A 14,103-nucleotide genomic window follows, 5' to 3' on the forward strand; every position below is an offset into this window, starting at 1 on the left:
CATCATAGAGCCAGAAAGTCTGCACAGGGAGGAGGTTGGGGTGGAAGTCAACAAAACATTGATTTTTGCTGTTCGTTTCCTGTTTCAAATTTACAGGCAGAGTTTATTTTAGCCATGATCACTCTGTAACCTTAACCACATCTTTTTTTTTTGCAATCATGACAACATAGGTTTTCCATTTTAACCAAATCTCACTGATCTGACCAAAAAGAGGTGAAAAATATTTGTCATCAATTCTTTAATGTTGCTCCTGTGAATTGTATTCGGAAGGTCGATATAAATATGGGTGTTAAGGCTGAAGGACTTGCTTGACAAAATTCGTGGTCATATTTCAAATTTTCAAGATGTGGTTATATATATTTCATCTATTAATAACATTCATTTCAAAGCAGCGAAAACAATAATCACCTGACCTTGTTGTTCGAAACTATTTAAAGCACATAGAGAAGCCACTCTACTGTAGTTTATTTTGACTTAATCCCACATAGACTGTCCTGCTGTTGTAAAAAGCCCTTTAAAGCATCAAATATGTATTAATCTGCTGCTGAAATCCCCCCTACAAAGGCACAACTTACTGCTGGTGTAATATTTTGTTTAGTTTCAGGAGACTTGAAGCTGCCTCACTCTTGTTTTTAAAATGAAGCTATATATACATATTTCAGGTTAGACACACTGGGCTTGGAGCTGAGTCCCAAACACAGAGAGAAAGAATGAAAATATATGAAAAAACAAAAACAGAGCACTACATTGTTGGTTTTGGGATCTTGGTTGACAATAAGAAAATATGTGGAATAACACCAGCCTGACAGATACGATTTCAGAAGCTAAAACGTCTGAACATGAGTGATGATGGTTGTCATATTCTGTAAAGGTTTGGTTTTTAATCACATCTGTGCTTTTGGCCTCTGAACTGTCTCTGCTTTGCATAAAATAGTTGGAAAACATTTCTGGGAATGAAAGCATCTAAATATGAGCATAAAATCTTCAAGGCAATAAATCAGATATCAATATTTTTGCATGCGGTATGTGAGACCTTTTCCCAGTGGAGCAATGAACTTCACAACGCCTTATTACTGCCCTTTGCTGGACCAGTTGCAAAAATGTCACCTCCAGAGTCTCATTTTGCTGCTGTTGTGTAATACTGATAAAGGTGAGGATGCTATTGCTGTCTGCCGGTGTTTTGCAATGCGCTGCTGTCAAATATCTGATGGAGCTCTTTCCTCATTCTCCCTTTTTCCTGCAATAAAAACAGCTTCATGAATACGATATAGGAGGCTGTAAAGGTAACGCAGCTTTGTAAGCTAATAATTGCTTTCATATTTGATTATGCTAAGGTATACTCCTCCCAGCCAGACACTGTTGTAGACACGTCTGCACATGTCTTTGCATTGTAAACATTCACATCAGAGTGTAAGGGCTTTGCCAGAGAAACTGTGGTACTGTGCACTTCTTTGTTTCCCCTGGGTTACCCAGCACAGCATTGACATGGCTTGTAGTTATTCCTGCTCGCTCATTCATGCAAACTCTCTTCTCCTCTCTCCCTCTCCCTCTTGCCTTACATATCTCACAATATTCCTCTCTCTGCCTCCCCTCTCTTGCAGACCCAGTCATCCATGGCTGCTGCTACATTGGTGGCTAGCCTGGGTGCCATGCCCGATGCTCATAGGCTGCTCTCAGATCTCTCTCACCCCTAAGCAACAGCACAGATTAAATACTTAACTTTATTCATTTTTTTTCTCCTCTTCCACCCTCACTCTGGCCTGGCATTAAAAATTCATCCACTCTGTGTTGTGTTAAAAGCACATTACGCAAGACTCTAAATATACCCCCTCCCAGGAAGGATCCGTTTGTCCCTTTACATCTGTGCTGTCTGTGTGTATGTAAGCATTGAGTGTGTGTGTGTGTGTGTGTGTGTGTGTGTGTGTGAGCTGAGGGCTTTTTTTTATTGCTCTGATGGTGACTTCTTTTATGTCTGCCGAATCCCAGGAGAAGGGCAGCTCAGGAAACTCCCTCAGGTGGCAACAGGGTGATACAGCAAACTGAGAAACAGTTAGGGTTAAGTAAGGCTCTCTCAAATCAGCAAACACAAATTTTTAATTCAACAACTGCTGATTCACCTTCTCGTCTGATCGCTGTGAAAGTTTGCCGTCACAAAAAATAAGTGTTTATTCAGTGCACCCTCACCTAGTCCATCTGTAAGAGGTCCTGAATGCTGCAGAGTTTAGCCGATCACTCTGAAGGCGTTTTATCACGTAGAGATGGACATTTGGAGAAGAAGAAAGTGCTGCTGTGTGCATTAGTCTCTCCCCAGGCTGCCAGTCTGCCCGCAGCAACAAAGACTGACAGTTGAACCGTTTGATGCTGCCTCCTGGATGAAAGGCTTCTGTAATTGGTTGCTATTACAAACTGTACACCATCCCCGACAATGGCAGCAGAAAAGAAAGAAAAGCAACATGTTCCCACCATCTCTTAAAATCCATTGTCTGCCAACCACCAAAAGAACAAGTCTTTGTTGTTTAAATGAGTACCGAGTATGTTTCTCATGTGATAATTTTGCTCTTGGAATATTGTTCTCATTCAGTTAGTATCCACTGACTTTTATCAGCACTGTACAATAATTTTCATTTGCACTTGTTGTTCAGTAAAAAAAAAAAAAAAAATATATATATATATATATATATATATAGTCTTGAATTGTTCAAAACCCCATTTTTCCGTTTTTCAAAAGCTGCTTTTCTATGTTGATGATTTATGTGCTTTCAGGTCCCTGCAGAATTTTGGGTTTAGTCCTCAAGTATTAAATATGTTTAATTCCCTTTATTGGATAAAATACAATGTGTAACTAATAAGTGTGGAGAATCCAGTTAAAGCACTGACATGCTGCATCGCTACCCTGCACAGTTACATGCCAAAGTACACACACAGACCCACACAATCTTGTGGTGTGCGTGCATATATTTTTTTTTTGTAGATTTTGGGGTGCATGAGTTCAGTAGATCTAACCAAGATGAATATCACAAGCTGGTCTTTGACAGAATAGGGGTTTGTTCTGTTTCTCCAATCCACTCCACATATGACACCTTGTGCTTGCCAGCGCATCTCTCCGTAGACAACACCTGCCAGCTAATCCTGCCAGCCCGCACTGATGTGTGGCATTCCTAACTCGATCACGATCACGAACACAACACCTGCGATCTACAAACTTTAGGAAGCTGCCAAGTTCCTCCCATGGTGAGATGGGTTTCTCTCACTGTCTATCTTCCTCTCTTTCTTCCTTTTCTCCTTTTTTGTTGCCTCTCGTCACTATCTGTACCTGGTGTGTGTGTGTGTGTGTGTGTGTGTGTGTGTGTGTGTGTGTGTGTGTGTGTGTGTGTGTGTGTGTGTGTGTGTGTGTGTGTGTGTGTGTGTGTGTGTGTGTGTGTGTGTGTGTGTGTGTAGAATGTGACAATGGGAGCAACTGTATCACTTGTCTTTGGTGGCTGCAAGAAGATGAAAACAATAGATCCTTTTCATACCTGCAGATTCATCCTTTGCTCCACATTAAATAAGACCTCCGAGCCCCTAAATTAATGAAGATGCAAGAAAAGACAAAAGAATGTGCTGCAGTGCAATGCCAAGAGCATTTATTAGTGAGACGAAGCAACACAGCAGTGGAACATCTGGTCCCTCGTGGCCAATTCGTCTGCTTGAGCACCTTGCGTATCCAGTGTCCCCTCTCTCCATAGCAGAAACTCTTCTGAGTGACAGTAGTGTGCTGCACGTTGGTCTGTTCCCGCTCCCCATGGGTCTAATTTGTGCAAGCTGCTTTTGAATTGTTGCAAAGAAGATGCAGGAACAAAGCCAGCTGAGGGGGCTGGGGCGTATGGGACCTGCTGTTCCTCTGCGCCGTTAGTTCTGTTGCCAGTTCGTCTGTGTTCTCCTCTGCACTCCTTCCTCTTTCACCCCAAAGTGTCAGCCTTGTGTTGACACTGTTTGGTGATATAATGAAGCAAAGGTGCAATGGTGAAGAGGTTAGTAGGGTAAAACTCTCAAAGTGAACCACTAAAAGTACAAGTAGCACAAATCACTGATACAACTTTAATTATTTTTTGCAACAACAGGCTGTGCTGTATAATTTAATTAATATTTACACTGCTTCATCACAGTGATGCAACAACACCCCTCCACCGTTTTTTTAAAAATGTAATGTCAATTCACATTTGCATTGGTATTTACTGCAGCAGCTAATGACATCCTTCAAAGGCTTGCACTAAGCCATGAGTCAGAGACTCTGTTCCTTGAGGCTGGGCCCTGCTTTGCAAGTACAAGTCATCATACTGTAGTTATTTTCTCTACAGGGGACAGGATGAATCAGCAACATCTGAACTCTGCAGGGAAAAGTCAGGGGAAGGAGCTGAGACCTTCAAAGTGTCACTTTTTGGGGAAAAAAAGACACCCTGTATGTTTGACAAGTGCAGATTAGTCACCTGCAACTTTAAAAGAGGCAGGGTGCAGAGTTTCAGAAATACATCTGTCATTTCTGTGCCCAGGGAAAGCTCAGTTTGCCTTTATATGTAGCCTTTTACACCTGAATCCCCATAGCAAGAGAGAGGAACTTCTTTCCTGACACCTAAGCCATAATGACATGCCAATTTACAACTCCCCAAGAGAGGAATTAGAAGCACACAAGGCATCATCTTGAAACCAGGAACATGGGTTGATCAAAGGTCAAAAACTGCTGAGAGTGCCAAAACTTTAGTAGAGTCTAGAATGAGCTAGCTATTCATTGTCCTTATTGACTACATAGTAAAGAACAGAAGTGAGTACACCCTTGTGCAAAATCACCCAAATGTCATTTGATTTGAAATTGCATCACTTCTCAAGAATTTATAAAGTTCAGAGTTGACAAATAGAGTATTTTCTCCTATAAACAATCAAAAACAAAGGCTATATTGAAAATACAATGTCAAATTAAATGCAACAAAAGGAATACACCTGTGATCCCTGACTTCCTGACAGTTGAGATATCCTATTTCTAATTAGTGTAATTGCATGAATATGATTTTAAATTATCTGTGAACACCAGAACTTTCTCAGTTTTGGGCTGTGTCCATCTGCATGTATCCATGTATCATGGCTCAACATGTAAAAGGTTGCCAGAGGAACCGATAAATGTGATTGCAAGAAGAAAAAGGACACATTAAAATGAGTGACCAACTAAAATCAGTTGCAGCAAACATGAGGAAGCATAGAATGAGTCTTAGTACCACTAATTATAAAATGACACCAGGGAGAGTGCACTATTTGTACAATCTAGCTATAAAAAAAAAGTTAGGCAAGTGATTTTTTACAGTGATTATCACTAGAAATTTCTGACAGCTCAGACAGAGAGAAAGACAGTTCATCCTGTCAACCTCTATGGATGGAGTTGAAAAAACCTTGCTTGCTATTCGGACCAAAACTGCAAGGTTAAGCTTTGTTAAAGAGCACGAAAAGATGCCTGATGAATATTTGGAGCACATTAATAAATTTGCTCAGCTCGAATGAACCCAAACAAGTTTGGAATAAAAAACTACCACAGTGAATGAATAGTCCTGACAATGAAGCACAGAGGTGGGAGTGGGATAATATGGGGTTGAATGAGTGCAAAAATTCATTGGGGACATGACATTTGCACATGATGCCATAAATGCCTGCGAATATTTCAGAAATACTGGCTGACAAGATGACTCCCAGTCTGCTGAAGCTTGGCAGAAGAGGAATATTCTAGCATGATAATGATCCAGAGCATGCTGCCAAAATCACACTAGTTTCTAAAGAAGAAAAAGTGAAATCTGTGACCTGAACAAGTGTGGTGCCTGACGTGAATTCAATACAACGCCTTTGGGATATTTCAAAAGGAGAGATAGAGCAACATAACCCCAGCTGAAAAGAAGTCTTTCAAAAGAATGGCATGACTCCTCTCCTGGAATTTGGTATTCTCCTTGCACAGGAAGACTGAGTCGGTCATTAAAAGTAAAGGTGGCAACATGAAGTATTGAAAGAAATAAATGATTTGAATCATAGCAATGACAAATGTACTGACTGTTCTTGCACAAAGTTCCTACAGTGGCGCCTGTATTTTTTTATAGCAAATCTTAACTGTTTTACTGTTTAACATACGAGCTAATTTAGAAGTAATGCAATTATTGTAGGGTGGTACAATTTAAAATTATCTGACTATTGATTGCTATAGCACAGGGAATATTAGAAACACACAAATGAATTTCCCAGGATTAGTAAAGTATCTATCAACCTTTTCAGTTGAGAGTGGTATTATGATCAATAATTGAATCAATGGCTAAGGGGGGGCAGACAAACAATCACACTCCCATTCACACCTATGGACAATTTACATGTACCAATTAGCAAACTGAGCATGTTTTTGGACTGGGAGGAAGCCAGAGAACCAGGAGAAAACCCACACATGCACAGAGAGAACAAACAAATTCCATGCAGGAAGATCCCAGGAAGGATGTGAACCGGGGATCTTCCAGCTGCAAGGCGAAAGTGCTAACCACCACGGCACTGTGCAGCCCTTAGCCAAAACATGAAAGTTACAATTAATTGAGAATTTTCACCAATGGAAAGCAAGTTATGTCAGAAAATTATATGCCGTCTATGGTGTGGAAATTTGAAATGATTTTTTCCAGAATCTCTGGAATCTGAGAAAATGGGAGGTCCATATCCCTCTAAATCACTTCCTCATGAAGCTGCTCTCCAGTCCTATGAAAAACAAGGACATACAGACTAGTTTGAAGTAGATCAAAACTCCTCCAGATTAGGTCACTTGGAAGAGTTTAGCAAGCAACTGATCAGGAAAATCTCAGCACGCGCAGCACAATTATATAATTTATGTAGATATACACATTTTACAATAATAGAAAGTCTGCAAAAATTGGCTTAAAATATCTAAAAAAAAAACCCCACAAGGGATCTCAGCCAAATGTTTTTTTTATTGTTACCAGACTTACAGTATGTGTTACAGCAGACCAATGAGGCTAATCTTGATATACTACATGTACAGTTCACAATAACACCCACACATTTATCCACAACTGCTAGGATTACAGAAGTTGAAATGCAAAGCACAGAAGCCCAGAGGTTTGTATCTTTGAGCATCTTCTCCTCCATTTACAAACTTTTGGGCTTTTTCTTTCATTAGTGCAAATCCAAAACAGTTGTGGGTGGCAGAGAAAAAGAGGAATAAAACTGTTGGAGACTAATAATGTCTTTTTTTTTTTTAAAGTAATGCCCCCGTTGTTGCCAAAAATGTCAGCAGCACAACACAAAACTGCACCATTTTTTTACAAGCCATGGGTGAGAGAGTAAATGAAAGCCAGAGAGCTGCTGGGAGGCTTATTAAAACACCTGTAATGATCCATGATGGTGCAGGATGAAGCATAAATCAGCAGACACATCCAGCTGAAGTCAATTGGAAATTAAATTGGGCAATGGAGTGTGGGAATAAGCTGGGGAAAAAACTTGCATCAAATTTCACAATGCAGGCAGAACTACTGACAATAACAGCAGAACTCCTGCTGGGAGGCTGAAATGTTTCCCTCTGAGTCTGCTACCTTGTCTGTGGATTTCAAAGGAATGCCGTCAGGTTAAAGGATTAAGTGATTTTTAATAAAAGTTGTGAGGAATTTGTAACACATGATGTATCTTATATTTATATTTTCCTTGCAGAGCCTCTGTGTTTGTCAAAAAATAAGTTGAAGATGCTTCTCTTTTTTTAGTTCTCTGTTGGAAATAGGATGTATTCTGTGCCTGTTTGGCATCAGGTGTTCCACATTTTACACACTTAACACTTCTGCATTGTTTCCCAGTCAGGGTTTTATTGTTTTTTGTTGTTGTTTTTTTCACTGTCAGATTTGCAGCTCCATCCTGCCTTTAATGATTTCAGAGACAAAATGAGACAGCTGCTAACAATGGTCCCATGTGTCTGTTCTCCACGACGAGCGGAGGCGACGCATGATGTCATCCACAAAACAAAACGAGCCTGACATCCTAGTAGAAAAAATAAAATAGCCTCACTGCTGTCCCTGGGAAATATGCAAGGATAAAATATCACTAAGAGCAAATCTGCAGGCTCTGCTCGAGAAATTATATAATGCACCAGAATTTACAGGATTAAAGCAGGCTAATGAAAACACAGCGAAACAGGTCACAGATTTATTTCCTTTTCTTCTCTTTTGTCTGACAGGTTTCCTTCCCAGTGCAGCTGTGTCATATGAGGAAACAGAGAGGGATGAGAAAACACTCTGCATTCTGGAGACATCCGTGAGACACAGACGATAGCAGTTTAGTCTTCATTAAGTCTTTTTTCAGCCAGAGGCATTTCTCAGTCAATATCTGCTGCATAACTTTATTACTTCACAGCAACCTTTGCAACACGCATGCGGCCTGACACGGTGAGCTTGTGAAGGTGGCAGAAACTCAGATGGATGGTTTGACAGCACAGATCCAAATTGAGAAAGAGATGATGGGTGATGATTTTGTGGAGTGAGAAGGATGACAGCAGGCCCCAGACGGTCAACAGACGTCTCCTGACTTGGCGTTTTGTCAGTTTGAAAAGACGCGCTGCTGCTACTGCTGCTGCTTTGTGTGTCTGTGTGCATGTGGCAATGAGGTGGTGAGTAAAACTTTGTGTCCCGTCACCTTTCATTTACATCTAATTACACCGTATTAATTGAAGGGATTTGCGTGCACGTCTGCCTTTGCACGGAATTGAGCATGCATGCGCAGACACACCTTTGTAGGTTGAAGTTTTTCAACTCTGACAAGCCGTGAAACAGCGTCAGGCGTGCTGATAAATACAGAGCACCATGCGGTTTTCTTCCTCTTTTTTTATTTATTTTTTTAACTGTGAGGGTTTTGGCTGGGGGCTAAAGCAAAGTAGAAAAAAAGAGCTTCACCTCAACACACTGGAGTATAAATGGAACCGAGCTGAAATATATTTTGTTCTACCAAGTGCAGAAATTCTCAGAATCTATTGATCATCCTGCAGAAGCATAATTGAATGTTTTAACAGTTTCAACCGCAGAATAAATGTCCTGTGGTCTTTCCTCAGGTAAGTGCAGCAGAAACAAAGCAGATTGTATGGTTCTGCACACATGGATTTAATAGGTGGATAACAAAGGACTGAATCAGGAGTGAGAGGAGTCGGTGATCATTCATTAATCTTCTCAGGGTTGATTGGTCATGCCTGCAGAATGGGAAAGATGGACTGTCACTTTCCCCATAGGAGAGGCGTAGAGGTTAAGACTGGGACTGAGCCTCTTTTGTTTGGACCTGGCTTCAGCCACCCCTGGAATGCTAAGAGACAGAGAGAAAAGGCCTTTGTTTCTGCTTGACGTCACCACATCTGCTTGGAAACCTTGACTCTGCTCGACCGCTATCGCAGGCTTCATCTCTAGCAGCATGTGAACCAGATAGCAGCCGTGTGCTAAAGCCACCACATCCAAATATCTCTGCTGTGTTATTTCCGGTGCCCCAGCTACCCGTCTGCCTCTTCTTGAGCTCCTGGGACAGAGAGGGGAGTCTGTTGGGTTTCCTCAGACATGACTGCTGTCGCCTAAATAATTTAGTGCAGCCACAGAAAGCTCAGAGCAATGAAGGACAGAGGCACTTTACTGAGCAAAACTTACTGTATCTGCCAGCCATCTAAACCCACTGACCTTCTGTCGCTCTTCACAGCTCAGTTGACTTATTGAAAGTAAAAGGTGTGGGTTTGTTTATTTGTGTGCAAGGCTGAATAAGTTTCACAACAAATAGCCAGCACCTCTTGGGCGAAATATACTTTGGTTTACCCAAATAACCTCAAATCATTTCCATACGGAATGTCATGACTGCAAAAACACTGTATGAATCCGCTTGATGAGAACTCTGGGTTCACCACAGAAACATTCGGCTAAAAGTAAATTGGGGCAGTTCAAGGTTTGCTTGTTGTTTGCCTCATTCAAACTGATGAATAAACACTACAAGTGTTAAACATGCAGGAGTGAAGGTGGGCTACTGTGTGGTCGGAGTCAGGGTGCATCCACTGCCTTCCCACAGCAGTCAGGATGAGAGGAGGCTGATCAAAGAAGGCTAAATCAAGACTGGAGAGGATGAAAAAAAGGAAAATGCAGAAAATGAAAATAACATTTGAGCTGCTTTGCAGTTCCAAATGTTGAATGTTCCTTAGATGGGGTACATTAGTGTACAATGTGATATTAAGTTTGTCTCTTATATGAGTATTTACGTATGCCTCTGTGGCCTTTTGCCTTTTATTTTAGTTAACAGCACATTTCAGCCTTTGGCTAAAAATGTCCACTTAAGAGTTACCAATTAGTCTAATTTATCGTTCGTGCTCACAGGGCTCAGTGCACAAAAATGAAAAGTGAACATGGAGAAACAGCCAGGAAATGGAGCAGGAAATAGAGACAAACTAGAGGAATTAACAATAGCTGCATGCAAAACAACATGCTATTGTCGCAGGTAGGGACATACAGCTGGACGCTAATAGGAAACACGTTCACAGCGTAGACTTACTCATTAACCTTGCTGACTTGTTTACAACATTTGGGGAAAACAAGAATTGGGACTATTTATTACAACTTGGGGTGCCTGTATCGATTGTATCAGAAAGCAAATGGACTCTGGAGCTGCAGGTTGATTTATGTGGCCCTCAGAATGAGGCTCACTGTAGCATTTATTCGAAGTGCTTAAAGTAAGAGTTTGACATTTTAGAAGATTATTGCTTTCCCAGTTAGAGCAGGAGGTAGATTAAAAATACTAATATCACATTCATGCTGGTAAATGTGAATCTGCAGCCAGAAGTCTGCTAGCTTAGCATGAAGACTGGACATGTTGCCTGGCAACGAGCTAAGACTCTAGGAGGTTACTAGCCCTGAAGAAAGAGCAAATTGCCAATTTTATACTTAGTTTGTGTGTAGGGACAAACTAAACAGGATGTAACTTGTTAATTAGAGAGCTTTAGAGATTTTGCAGCAGATTTTGTTTCCTTTGGCCACAGTCAGGTAAGCGGCTAAGAAATGACATGAAAGAGAGTCCAGGTCCCAAACAGTCACAGAAGCAGATTGATTAGATGTAGTAATAGAGATAAAAGCGAACAGATTTTAAAGTAGACATATTAAACTATTAGAGCACAAATATACTGGATTTGTGGGCCAATGACAATTCCAGTTTTCAGAAGTTAAAAAAAAATCCAATTTCAATTATATAGTGTGTGCATATATATATATATATATATATATATATATATATATATATACACACACATATATATATATATATATAATCTGCTGCTTATTAATACATACAGGCACATAAACATATTTTTTGTAGTGATCCCTCAGATCTGACTATCGGACACTTGGATGCAGAATATTTTATTACAACAGTACACTTCACTTGCAATGTAATACTTAAATATCTTCCTAGGTATCCAGAGGAAACCAGACTTTACATTTTATTTTTTGTATTTGCAGGGATGGAGCTGTTCACTTTGAAGGATGTTTTAAACTGCAAATCCTGAACAGTTTATACATGTAATGTTAGCATCATTTAGCCTTGCGTTTATGTTATAATGTGAACATTTGCTTCTAATTCACAGACAAGCTGTGAAAGTAGCTGCATGGTTTCAACAGTGTGAGGTCAACACTCGCCATCACAGAATTAATGGAAAACCTTGATCTGATGCTTACTGGCTTTACCAAGAAACTACTAGCATAGCTGGCTTGCTATATTGCTAACAGAGCAAACAGATGTCATTCAAGCATGAGTGGCATGACATGGCATATATATTCAAAAAAGGGGAATGATGGGTTTGTTGTTTGTTAACTTTCCAGTGATGTATTTTATGAACTAGTTAGCAGCTTATTGGGAAGACTATACTTGTCACATGGATAATAATCTGTGCAATAGTAATGCTTCTCTCAGAATTTCTATTCAAGAAAGAATCTGCAGTACTACTGATATGTGCTATACTGTCATTTATATAACTAGTATTTATATATACCATATATATATATATATATATATTTTTTTTTGTACAACATTCCTTAAATGTTTGCACTATCTTTGTTGCTGTAGCACTGCAAATTATCCCCCTGTGGGATTAATAAAGGTTTATCATATCTTATCTTTAAAATGAGCTTTCACATCAGACAATATATAAGCCTAGCTTATATATCTGTGATAGGTCTAAATTGATGAGAAAATCTACAGGCTGATAAATCAGATGGGCTCTAAAAATTCTGAGGTAAATTTACCTTCTGTTTAGACAAAGAATAAAGATAATAAATAAGCATATCTATCTAAAGAGAAACAAGAAACCACAACTCAAAATACAACACTTTGCCTGCAAGGCAACAACAACGACTGGTCACTCATGCAAACATCTACAGATTAACAACAGCATCCAAATGGCAAAAGCTACACATGGACATAATGGATACGAGTGGTCTGGCTTGTCTGGTTGGGAGATGAGTGATTCTGCATCTCAGCAGCGCCATCTTGGCTCCTTTTGCTTTATGTTGTCATCAGCCAGCAGCTGATTAACCAATCACCACATCGTACCTGCACACTCCAATTAGCACAGACAGACGCATTCCCAGCTGCTGCACATCATTCCGATTTCCCATGCTGGGGAAGAACAGCAAGCAGTTAAATAACAAAACATCTCTGGAGTGGTAGCATGGTCATTATGCTAAGCTAAGCTAGCTCTGGCTATGTTTACCATGCATCATATTAGAGTGATGCCAATCTTCTAGTCTAATTCATACCAAGACAGTGAATTGTAGTATTTTAACGCTGTCAAATACATTCTTGCATCTCTGATTGTATCAACCAGTGCATCGAAAGATTAAAATGGAACCATGCTATCAGAAGGCTTTTGATTTATAAAAGCACATATTGCAGTGCTATAAACATGCAAGTGAACTGAAGACTGAAAATAATACAGAAGTTACCACGTTACCCTGACCTTGTGGAAAAAGAAAGATGTAGAGAATCTGTCCTTCTGTTAACTTTGAGTTCCAGTCCAGAAGTGTCCTTGAGGGAAGAACTTCTCCTTCGCTGTCTCTTTATTCATGAGAATCGGCGTTAATCTCCGCAACATGCAACCTTGGACAGCCATGCCAAGACTTGCACCGGCCTCACCTCCCTACAACACCATCACCCACCCTCCCACCCCGTAATCCCACAACAATGAGGAAAATCACATTAATGCACCGAGAAGCTGGAGGTCTGGTGCAGCCTATGACAGCTGAGGCGAAGGGGCGCTGCTATCATTTACATGCTAATGGTGTTGGTGTGTACGGTGAGAGAGGGGCCGGGGCAGGGGGCTGTGCTGTGCTGCTGGTGGAGAAGCTTTTTTGGAGGGCCGCGGCGCAGCACGCAAAAGCCTGCGGTGTGGAAAAACCATCTGCCGGCCCTCATCTGGTCCAGCCAGCAGGTCCATTTACACACTGCTTAATCAGACGTGTCTGTTGGACGCTCCTCCTCCTCCTCTACTCTCCTCTGACACACACACACACACTGCCAGGCCTCTTTTCAAACACAAATTAGTCTGTCTTATTTCCTGCTGCTGAGCTGCTGGTGTCATGCACCTGGTTCTGGATGACATTTGGAGATTTATCCGTTTCCACTGTCTGCATTAGAATCTGCTGCAGCCATTTGTCGACATCTCTGTGTGTTTTGACTTGAAATAACGTGTGCATTTTACTAGTTCTCCATTAACATACCATGTTACTGAGAGCAGGCTAGAATACAAGCAACCTTTACTTCTCTTCCACTCTCTCTGCGTGGTGTAGGTGTAATGTCCTCTATTTAGCTGCAATTCAAAGGTTGATGTGGGTGTACTGTAACTTGGCTATCCAGAGAAAAACAAGAAAAAGCCCAAGAATAGCCTCAGAGATTGAAGCGTAGCAGGAATAGCACCAATCACCTGTGAAACAAGCAATTATTGTGTGGTTATGGAAAGCTAAACTCGGTGGCATTTCAGAGAGTCTGACTAAGGAAAATGCAAAGAGCCTGTGCAAGTTTAGAACTTTGATTGCTTCGTCTTGTACTTCA

At 40.7% G+C, this 14,103-nt stretch overlaps 1 protein-coding gene and 1 long non-coding RNA gene across 2 annotated transcripts in view; one reads left to right on the forward strand and one right to left on the reverse strand.

Moving 5' to 3' along the window:
* Positions 1-14,103, forward strand: part of smarcal1 (SWI/SNF related, matrix associated, actin dependent regulator of chromatin, subfamily a-like 1) — a 105,559-nt gene that overhangs the window by 54,356 nt on the left and 37,100 nt on the right. The gene's annotated exons all lie outside the window — the stretch shown is intronic.
* LOC127537178 (uncharacterized) lies at positions 3,602-13,559 on the reverse strand. Its single transcript, XR_007946794.1, has 3 exons — positions 13,013-13,559; positions 12,607-12,672; positions 3,602-3,968 (listed from the first exon to the last, which is right to left on the reverse strand). It is a non-coding gene; the product is annotated as an uncharacterized LOC127537178 (long non-coding RNA).

Source organism: Acanthochromis polyacanthus, chromosome 14, assembly GCF_021347895.1.
Source record: "Acanthochromis polyacanthus isolate Apoly-LR-REF ecotype Palm Island chromosome 14, KAUST_Apoly_ChrSc, whole genome shotgun sequence".
Taxonomy (NCBI): Eukaryota; Metazoa; Chordata; class Actinopteri; family Pomacentridae; genus Acanthochromis; species Acanthochromis polyacanthus.